The following is an 11,167-nucleotide window of genomic DNA, read 5'->3' as shown; positions in this document are numbered from 1 at the left end:
AATATAAGTACAATATTATACAGCAGTTTATTGCGTGGGAATTACAGAAAAAGGAGTTTGTGACAAGTATGGAGTTTATGGATTAATATTACAGCAATTTATTGCGTGGAATTGCAGCAATTTATTTATATAAGCAGAAGATTCGTACACCGAAATATGTAGAAATTACACCATGAATTGACATATAGATTAATTTTGGTATTATCGAATTGTGATGAAGAAAATATACGGATTGTGAGGAAAAATGAGTATAAATGAATTGTATTAGGAATAAATTAATTGTATTAGGAATAAATGAATTGTATTGAGGGTATTTTCGTCCAAAAAAATTGGAAATAGTAAAAAGAACCTCAAATGATACTAACTCAAAGTTCGTGTACTTAAAATGATATTTTCAAAGTTCACGGACCTAAAATGATACTTTGGCAAAGTTCGTGTACCTAAAATGATGTTCCCTCTTTAATTTTTTAAGGATTTTTATTTATGTTTTTTTAATTTTTTACGAATTTTATGTTGTAATGTTATTTTATTGTTAATGAAGTGTGTTTTTTATTAATTGAATTTGTTGGAATAAAAAAAAGAAATTGGATGAATAGTAATTTATGGGACGGAGGGTTGCAGGTTCTGTCCCTTAGTTAAGGGATGGAGTAAAAAAGTACAGTGGGGCCCGCAAATAGTGTTTTAAGAGACGGTATAATGTCAGCGTTGTGGATGGCCTAATTACCCTACTTATTCACTTAAATTTCAAATGCCATTAAAAACCCCCCCAAATTGATTCCCTAATTTCCACCCCAACCCCTTGTCTCTACCCTCATTTACGAGAATTCTCTCTCTCTCTCTCTCTCGGCAAACCTAAGGCCATCCACATTCATGTCTCAATACATTCTCATCTCTTAACTATTCATGGACCCTACTACACTTTTTACCTCATCTCTTAACTAAGAGACAATACCTGCAACCTTCCATCTCTTAACCATCCCATCCCTTAACTATTCATTCAATTTCTTTTTTTTTTATTTCCAACAAATTCAATTAATAAAAACACACTTCATTAAATAAAAGAAAATTATAATTTAAAATCCTAAAAAAAACATAATTAAAATCTTAAAAAAAATTAAATAAGACATAATTTAAAATACTAGAAATTAAAAATTGCACACTTAAATTATAAAAACTACTCCGCCGTCGAATCATCCCTCGAAGGCGGTGGCGGTGCACCCGTTTGAGGCGGAATACCAAGTTGTCTTGCCAGATACGCAATGCCGGCAAGATGGGCTTGATATTGGTTAGACTTCATGCGGGAAGTGTCAGCCATCGTGGCGGTGAAATACATGGACATTAGGGAGGGCGGGGCCCTAGGGAGCCAGCCTGGCTTGATTCGCCTCGGTCCCTCCCTGCGCGGGCTCTAGCCGCCTTCGAAGCCTTGTTCCCTTTCGGCCGACGTCGTGTACCGGAGGAACCCCTGCATCGGATGTCGGAAACTCAACCTCTTGTGAGGCGTTGCCTTCCCCGCCCTCACTAAACGAGTATCGGCCACCCGCCGTGTGCTTCGTGCGTTTCAAGCTCGAGCCCGTGCTGGACTGGACACCGCCAGCCCACCTATCAAGCTCTTTGGCCGACTGCCAAACATCGGGATGTTTGAAATCTTTTTTGGTGTCTGATTTAAAGACTCGCAAAGCTGCTCTCAGAATGTCGGCTTCACTGGCTCCGCTTTGGTAATTCTCCGCTTCATGCTTGTAGATCCAACAAAAATATTTTGATATCTTTGTCGGCTCGCTCAAAATGACTACGAAGCATCTTCATGTTACGGCGGAAGGTCCCCTTCGGCTTTTGCTCGTTGTATACGTCGGTGACCTTATCCCAAAAACACTTGCGAGTTTGTTAATTCCCGACGATGGGATCGTACGACGTGCTGATCCAAGCGTCGAACAGAGCCATCGTCTCCGCGGAGCTGTATGGATGACGGCCTACGTCCTCCACTGCCTCGTCCTCCTCCTCTTTTGGCTCGTCCTCCTCCGCCTCCTCCTCTTCTAGCTCCGGTTGGAAGGTTTTCCGGAGTGTGTTCCTCCAGAATATTCTCCCTAATTTGGGATAATCCCTGCGTTTGCCCATACCTCGGGGCAGAGAGACGATACTATGCATCAACTGGAAAATATAGTGTTTGGTACGCCGACGTCGACGAGGCTTGGGTGTCCCTGGCGACGAACCGAAAGCACCTAAAACATTGTACATGCCCCCAGTCGATAAACTCGTTCAAGTCGTAGCCGCCCTCGCCGCCGGAGTTTCCGTCACCGGACATTTTTGCAGAAATTGGAAAGGAAAGAGAGATGATATGATAGTGGTGAGAAGAAAAAAATATGAGAGATAGTGTGTTTGTGTATAAAATGAAAGAGGTAATGAGAGTATTTATAGAATAAAAAATAAAAAAATTAAAATTAAATTCAAACGGTAATATTACCATTTTAAAATTTTAATTTTTAAAAAAAATTTTCAAAAAATTGATTTTTTTTATAAAAAAATTATTTATTGCGTCAGCATGACGACGCCCCCCTCACTGGTCGGCGAGTGGGCGTCACGCCTCGCGCCAGAGTTTGCCAGCTTTCTCGTCTCAGAGGGACACGAGACGCGACGGGAGGGCTGCATCGCTATCTCGATGCTGGCTCGTCTCGCCGAGACGAGTCCGAGCCAACATCGAGATGGCGATGCGGATGCTCATCCCTCGCCGCCTCCACTGTGCCGCCGCCATCGTCTCCTTATCGCCCGTCGCCTCTACCACGCCACCTCCACCACCCCATATCAAACCCTAATCGGTTGTGTCCTTCTCTCTGGAATACAGTCCAAAACATTGTCCCTTATCTCTCTCTCTCTCTACGAACCCTAATCCCCTTCATCTTCTTGAAATTAATTGTTGTGTTAAGTGTAATTAGGGTTTTTCGACTGGTTGTGTATTTCATTTATAAATATATAAATTAATTATTTGTATATTTCATTTAAAAAATATTTTATTCTTTCATATTTCAAATAAAATTTTTAATTTTATTTGGAGATGTTCCTATTTGATATTCTCACTCCATGATTCGTTGACATCAATTTATACAAATATTTAATTTCATTATATTTTTAGTAAGTATTTAATATATAAAAATGAAATATACAAATATGTATTCCATCATAGTTACAATTTATAAGTATTTTAATATGCATATATAATATTTTAATATACATATATAATAATTTAGTATTTAAATAAAAGAAATATGTAAAATAAAAAGAATATTTTGCATTATAACTAGAAAAAGAGGAAAGTATATAGCATGGAGTACGTGTACATGTATATCTATTTTGCCAAAGGCTGTATATGGCCCCACCGCCCACAGTAAATTAAAAAAAGAATTTAGTTTGTAAGATTGGATGCGTTTCATGAGCATTGCCCTGCGTTTCAACCACAGCAGCCTCTGCTGTGTTTTTTAACACAGCAGAGGATCCATGGCCAATAGACTCTCAATAGGTAGTTTTATAAACCTTATCCATTTCGCCCCATTATAAAGCATATCAAAATTCCAGTTTTGAAGCACCAAATTAACATACAAAGGTCAAAGTACTAACAAAATCCCGATTTGTTTTCCAGCGGCAGAATTCCGATCGATTCAATGGCGGCGCCTAAGAGCTACTTCCCGCGAGCAAACTACAGATTTCTCCCCACCTTTCGGGAAACAACTAACAACTCCATGATCTTCGAGCTCGACGAATCGGAGGTTTGGAACTCCCACGGCCACTTGCAGTCGCCAGAATTTCGCAAGCAGAGTTCCAAATTATCCAGGAAGGCGAGGCGATCGGCGACCGGGTCTGCTTCCTGAAGGATGAGTACAGAGGCAACCGCCGGAGAGACAGCGATGAAGAAGAATTTGACGTGGCGGCGGAGAACGGCGATCGTGTTCCGCCGCACGAGTTTGTGGCGAGGAGTAGAATCGCCTCCTCCGTGCAGGAAGGGCTCAAGGGCAGAGACCTCAACAGGGTTAGAAACGCGATTTAGCTTAAAGTCGGGTTTCAGGATTAATTCATTTCAAATTATTTTTCATCCACCCCATTAGTTAGCAGCGATTTTTTCTGCTGCTCTCTAATCAGTTTCCCTTTTTTTTTGTAGTATCGTTTTCGTTTTTCTTCTTTTAAATTGAGGGAATGCTTTTCTATATGACTTTGTTGCTACTTAAGAGCATCCACAACCGTGCTCTTGTCAGCGGCATGGTTATGGGCCCGGCCCCACTTTTTCTGTCTGCTCTCTGGCAAGAGCACAACACCCACAGCTGTGTTCTTCCGCAAGGACGAGCACAATTAATTTAAAATTCAATTAAACAAAAATATTTCTATAATACTAAAATTCATTAAAAAACCACAATAAATATTACAAATTACAAATAAAATAAAAAAGATATAATTAAAATCCTAAAAATTAAAAATTACATAATTAAAATACTAAAAATTAAAAATTACATAATTAAACTCCTAAAAATTAAAAATTACATAATTATTGGCTAATATTACCCGAGGAAGACTACTCATCCGGCGGCACTAACCCCAATTGTTTTTGGAGACCCAATATCATGGTCTCGTGCGTTTGAAGTTGCCTGGGGTCATAGTTGACATATCGGTCATATTGAGTTGGTGAAAGAGCATCCACAGCGAGTTGTTCGGGGGTGGAAATGGCACATAGGGAGCGGGTTCGGGAGCGGGGGCAGATGGAGTCGCGGCGCGACGGCGGTCGGCAGCCGCCTTCTTCCTTCCTTGCGGTCGGCGTCGGGGCTACCCAAGTTAGCTCCGGCGACTTGGCTAGCCACTTCTTCGGAGCCGGCGTCGGATAGGGATACCGACCTTGACCGTTTGGAGGAGCCGCTAGAGGAGGATGTTATGCCTCCCATATACTTTGGGTGGAACCGCGTTTCCTGCCAAACGTTGAGGTACTTGAACGACTTGCCGTTCATGGATTGGTAGGTGCTCAGCGCGGCAGTGATGATGTCGACCTCGCTCCGGCCGCTCCCGGCATTCCGCGTCTCCTGGAGGAAATAGCCATTGAACTTGCCAATTTCTTCGTTGGCTCGGCCGATGCAGTTGCGCACCATACTCTCGTTGCGCTCGATCGTTCCCGGCGGCCGGTTTGCATTGTACCGGCGAGAGACGCGCTACCAAAAGTGATCTCCGGATTGGTTCGTGCCAACCGCCGCATCTTCGGAGATTTCGAAGTACGCCTTGAACAATTTATCCATCTCCGCCGGAGTGTACGGTGTCCGGACACCGCTACGAGTAGGAGCCGGCGGAGTTTGGGAGGGGGCGGTAGGCCTAGGCTCCGGTGTCCACCCGTATCGCCCTTGGGAGACACCTTGGTCGTCGATAGGGTATGGCCGGTAGCCACCCGGAACGGCCGAATCTTGGGTTTGAGGAGGGGCCGAATATTCCGTTTTCGGACTAGGAAACGGTTGTCCACCACACCATTCGGGGTTCCAACCGTGAGAGGGAGGGTGGTCATCGCCTTGGCCAGACATTGTTATGTTGTGGGGTATGAGAGAATGAAGATGAAAATGGATATGGGAGAATGAAGATGAGAATGGATATTGGAGAATGAAGATGAGAATTGTGTAGTTTGATGTGAATTTTTTGGTGTGAAAGTGAGGGTATTTATAGATGAAAGTGTGTATTTTTGTGGGAAAAAAATTAAAAAAAATTAAAAAGGTATAAAAAACGGTAATAAACGGATATATTTTTTTTGGGAAGTGAATTTTTTTTTAATTTTTATTGGTTTTTTAATTTAAAACTGATTTTAAAAAGTGTCATGCTCGCTGGCGCGGCGCGAGCGCAGCGGCGGCGAGACACCACCGTGCCAGCGGCGCGGACGGACGCCTGCTCTTCCGCCACCGTTGTGGATGCTCTAATGTCTGTTGGACATTTTTCATATAATTTGTGTGCAACAGCAGAACTGAAATTTTGAATTCAAATTTGGCCTCATGGAAATATTGACCGAATTCAGGTATGTAGGTTAGTTAAACATTTATATTATGGCACATGATGAATACCGCCTACTATAAATTTAATACGTATGGTGCTATAACACATTTTAAATTAATTGAAGAAGTAAAAAATAATACTCTCTCCGTCCCCAAAGAATATGCACTTTGGATTAATTTTAATGCAAATTTAAGAGATAAAGAGAAAAAGTAATTAAAGTATTTTTAGTGGAAATGGATCTCATATCATTAGAGAGGAAAAAGTTATCAAAATTGAAAAGTGTATATTCTTATTGGACGGACTAAAAAGAAAAGAATGCATAATTTTATGGGACGGAGGGAGCATAATTTTTGGAATGGTAAGGAAACGAATCTTCATTTACTAGTACTACTACTTTTTAGTGTAACGTGTGTAGTTTGGTTAAATACATCAATACCCAACTTTGCAAAATCATGAACTGGGGTTTGATTTGGGTTTGTAGCCCATTAAACCAAACGTAATATTCAGTACTCCTTACTCTGGGCTTCACTCTGAAATCTTCTTCAACTCTACTCAAAAGCCTTTTATTTCTCAATCTTTATTGCCCCATTCATACAGAGAAGTGTTTATTCATTTATTAGGAATCACAAAATACCGAAAAGAATTCGAATAAGAATAAAAAAATTCGATTATCTTTTTACATACCAAAAACAAGGGCAAATGGATAACAATCATAAATCTGGGTAGGAGTAGTATATTAGGCTCAGTTTTCATTTCTGGAAGTCTAAATTAAAAAACACAATTTTAAAACTAAATAAAGAAATGTAAACTTAATAAAAAAGCATAACTTAATTACAACAAAATAACAAGGAGTAAAATATTGTTAATCATATTGTCCATTGACCATCGCTATACATTGACCCAAAGTACAAGGGTGTTTATTTGGGATGTTACCTTTTGCATTAATAATAATAATAGCAGGGGCATATAAGGAATTTGAAAAGTCAAAGATTATTAAACGCGGGCATAATTATAATCTCATATCCTGCTCCCCACTGAATTTGTAAATTGACTTGTTCCAACTTACGGTTTTACTTTTGCGCCCCCTTAATTCTAAATGGGAATTTCAAAATATTCGGTTTTGCTTTTTTTTGCCTCCACTCTAAATCTAATCATGTTTGCTTCACAACATTATTACCGAGACCAGATCGCTTATTATTTTCCACGTTGTTTAATTTTATTGGAGGTCAAATTGGAATCATAAGAGCATCCGCAATGGGGCGGACAATAGGCCGCCCGATGCCTCGGGCGCGCCATCGTCCACCACTGTGGGTGTGCGGACGATGCTTGATGCATCATCCGCGCCCTATAGATTGTCCGCGAACGATACGCTGACGATAGGGCATCGTCCGCGCCATCGTCCGCCCACTGTGGGCGACGCGGACGATGCAACGCGTTTTTTTTAATTCAAAAATTATTTTTATATAAATACCTCCTACCCCACATTCACATTTTTAACATTTTCGTTCACATTTCCACTCTCAAATTACACTATTAAATGGATTCCGGTGAATACCCAAGTCCGAATAGTCCGATGTTTGGGGGTGGTGCACGTTGGTCGGGTACAGACCATGACGAATATCGACCCTTCGACTCCAACACGCAGTACGATCCCGAATTCAGTACGGATTCGTACGGTCTGTCCGACATGGAGCCGTCTCCAACCCGCCCCGCCGCCGTCCCCGCCAGAAAGAAGCGGAACCGGCACCGGGCGTACAAGTTGCCACCTCCGGAAATGAATGAAGAGTACGCCCCCGGGAGGACGAACTACCAACCTGATGAAATCCTCGTCTTGGCGAGGTGTTGGGTGGATATTTCGGAGGACCCGGTATTTGCGAACAACCAAAAGGAAGTTGCGTACTGGGAGCGCATCGCCGAGCGATACAATGAGGCGAAGCCGCCGAACGCGTACAAGCGCCATAGGGAGCAGCTCCGCAAGCACTGGGATCAGGTGAAGAAGCAAGTTAACCTGTTCTCGGCAGAGTACGAAAAGTGCTTGAGGGAGCAGGGAAGCGGCGAGAGTTTGAGCGATGTGCGCGATAGAGCGCTGTTGTCGTACCAGTCATTGTACAACGACTTCAAGCATTTCAACATTTGGGTGCTCTTGAAGGACAAGCAGAAGTTTCAAGGCTGGATTCTGCCATCAGCTGCGCCAAAGAGGACGAGGACCACCGAAGCCGGTGCTTACACGAGCAGCGAAAGCGGCGCATATCCGGTGGACCTCAACCGGACGATGTATAAGGAGAAAGAGAGTTCCGGCACATCGGTGTTCTCCCGGCGTCCCGTTGGCGTCAAGGCTGCGAAGAACAAGGGGAAGGCGAATGCGACATCCTCCTCATCGCCGATCCCGACCCCGACCCCGACCCCGACGTCACTTGCCTACGCGGAGTTGGCAACGGCCGCCAACCGGAGGACGTTGTTGGACACGCACAACGCCCTTGTGCAGTGTCAGGATCCGGCCAAAGCCGAATACCTACAGGGGATGATCGATGAGTTGCGCCGCAAGTTGGGACTTTTGTAGAGTAGTCAACTTTTTTTTCATTTCTAACTCGTGTAACTTTTTTTAATCAATGTAGGATTTGTTATTTTTAATTAATCGTTGTGTTTTTTTTATTATTTTGCATTGACATATTTAAAAACATTTAAATTAATTAACAAAATAATAGTGAAACCTATAGGGCGGCCTTTAGAGCGGCTTATAGGCGCCCCACTGCAGGTAGAAGGGTAGGATGATAAAATGATGATGTGACGATGCATAGCGCGTCCTATAAAGCGCCCCATTGCTAATGTCGTATTTCAAAGTACTAGCTAGTAGTACAATATAAACTAGTTGAGTAGTATATTAATATTGCCGTTATATCTGACTTGCAGTATTAAACATTAGTAAATGAGCGGATATTATTACAAATTTGAAGAACCAGCAATGATGGACACTGGATTGTTTATGGGGTAGCATTTCCTCACTCTCTGATGCCATGCAACGAAGCGTTACATTGACGTGATCATAAGGTAATTGCAGTCTTCCAACTCGATTGATCAGAAGTGTTTGAACCACCACGTTACAAACTGAATCTTTGATATTTTAATCCATACTAAACTCTATATTAGGTAATAATTGAGTCCTCAAATGTAATATGCTATCATTACATCCCTTCAATAACTTAATTATAAGTCATACTCATTTCCTCTTTATAATACTTAGTGGACTAACAAAGTGCAACTGTCGTTCTCTAAGCATTATATTGAATTAAAACTCTATTTTTTTCAGATGACATATTTATATCGTTAAAATAATGGTAATAATATAGAGATAAAAGAAAAAAGAAAAAAAATTATTGTGTGAGATGATGGTTCAATCACGGTATAAAGTATAAACTACGTGCAAATAGCAAAATCATCCATATATGATAATATTACATGCAGCATTGTCATATTTGCTACCACATGCTCTATTGATAATAGCATGCAGCATTAAATTAACAATAAAAAAAGGGAAAGTGAATAGTGGTATATAAATTTGGAATTTTGAAAAAAGACAGAAGATTACAAAAAGTGAAATAATTTTGAGAAAATCAAGAGACGAGGGGCAGAAAAAGGCTTCAGAAATGCAGAGAATCTCCAGCCCACATACAGTTGACTCTATTAGACCATTAGGCAGTGGGGCGCTCTAAAGAGCACCCTAAGGCGCGCCCTATGGCGCGCCACGTCAGCATTTTTATCCTCCTCCTTCTCTACCTGCAGTGGGGCGCCCTAAGACGCGCCCTATGACGCGCCACATCATCATTTTGTTGTTTTGTTTAATTAATTTAACTGTTTTCAAATAACACGTAACGAGTAAAAAAACGACTAAATAACAAGCTGTGAAGTTTTAATAATAAAAAAAATTACACCATTCAACTAAAAAAAGAAAAAAACTAAGTCGAGTCAATTCCCAACTTCCTACGCAACTCACCGAGTAATGCACGGAGAAACCGCGTGCCATCGTCCGCGGCCTTCACAATGGGGCGGACGATGGCCATCGTCCGCGGTTTAAGTCGCGCCCGAAGCATAGGCCGCGACTATCGTCCGCGGCCTATGCCACACACCCACAGTGGGGGCGGACGATGAATGGCGCGGACGATGCGCGTCATCGGGCGTGCCATCGTCCGCCCATTGCGGATGGCCTTAGGGCACCCGCAACGCGTCTCGCGGGTGTTCCTTATCTCGTCCCTCCGAGACGAGACGGCCGCGGGACGCGTTGCAGCGTCCCGTCTCGTCCTTAGTCCGCCGAGACGGCGCGCGAGCTGTCTCGCCACGCGCTCGCGCAACGTGGCGCGCTCCGGCGCCATGCGTGACGCCCACTAGCCGGCCCGCGAGTGGGCGTCGTCACGCTGACGCAATAAATTATTTTTTTTAAAAAAAATTCAAATTTAATAAAAAAAAAATTAAAACGGTCATATGACCGTTCAACGGTAATTTTCAATTTTTTTTTTACTTTTTTTTCTTTTTCTATTCTATAAATACTCCTCTTTCACACCCACAAACGCAATCTATTCTTCTCAAATCATCTCTTTTATTCTTCTACCAAAGTTAATCTATTCATGGATCCATTTGAGCAAATGCGTCGAATAATGGAAGAATCACTTGAAGAAGATCGACGTAGGGAGGCGGAGGAAGTCGCGTCGCCCCAAAGACGATCCCGGACTTACATCCATCATAACCGGGAGGAAGCCGCCGCAAGGTTAGTACGCGACTACTTCTGTGATAACTCGGTATGGGGAGATACCTACTTTCGTCGCCGTTTCCGCATGCGGCGACCGCTATTTCTCCACATCGCAAATACATTGGCAGCCCGGGAAGAGTTCTTCAAAGAAGGGTTCGACGCCGTCGGTTGTCCCAGCCACAGGACGCTGCAGAAATGTACTGCAACAATCCGTCAGCTTGCGACTGAACAAATGGCGGATTTGTTCGACGAATACCTCCACATTGGAGAAAGCACTGGGAGAATGTGCTTGATGCAATTCTGCAAAGGCGTCCGGGCAGCCTTCACCGACGAATTTCTCCGGAAGCCAAGCACGACATATTGTCACTTTCTGCTCCACCTTCACGAAGAAGTGCACGGATTCCCTGGGATGCTTGGCAGCGTCGATTG

General features: G+C 42.7%; 1 long non-coding RNA gene across 1 annotated transcript; it reads left to right on the top strand.

Moving 5' to 3' along the window:
• Positions 1 to 3,330: 3,330 nt before the first annotated feature.
• On the top strand, positions 3,331 to 4,192 carry LOC121803160. The gene is made up of 2 exons (XR_006050927.1): positions 3,331 to 3,508; positions 3,629 to 4,192. It is a non-coding gene; the product is annotated as an uncharacterized LOC121803160 (long non-coding RNA).
• Positions 4,193 to 11,167: the final 6,975 nt, after the last annotated feature.

This window comes from Salvia splendens, chromosome 1, assembly GCF_004379255.2.
Source record: "Salvia splendens isolate huo1 chromosome 1, SspV2, whole genome shotgun sequence".
Classification (NCBI taxonomy): domain Eukaryota; kingdom Viridiplantae; phylum Streptophyta; class Magnoliopsida; order Lamiales; family Lamiaceae; genus Salvia; species Salvia splendens.
Note: the sequence above shows the minus strand (reverse complement) of the source record. Positions and strands in the feature narration are given on the sequence as shown.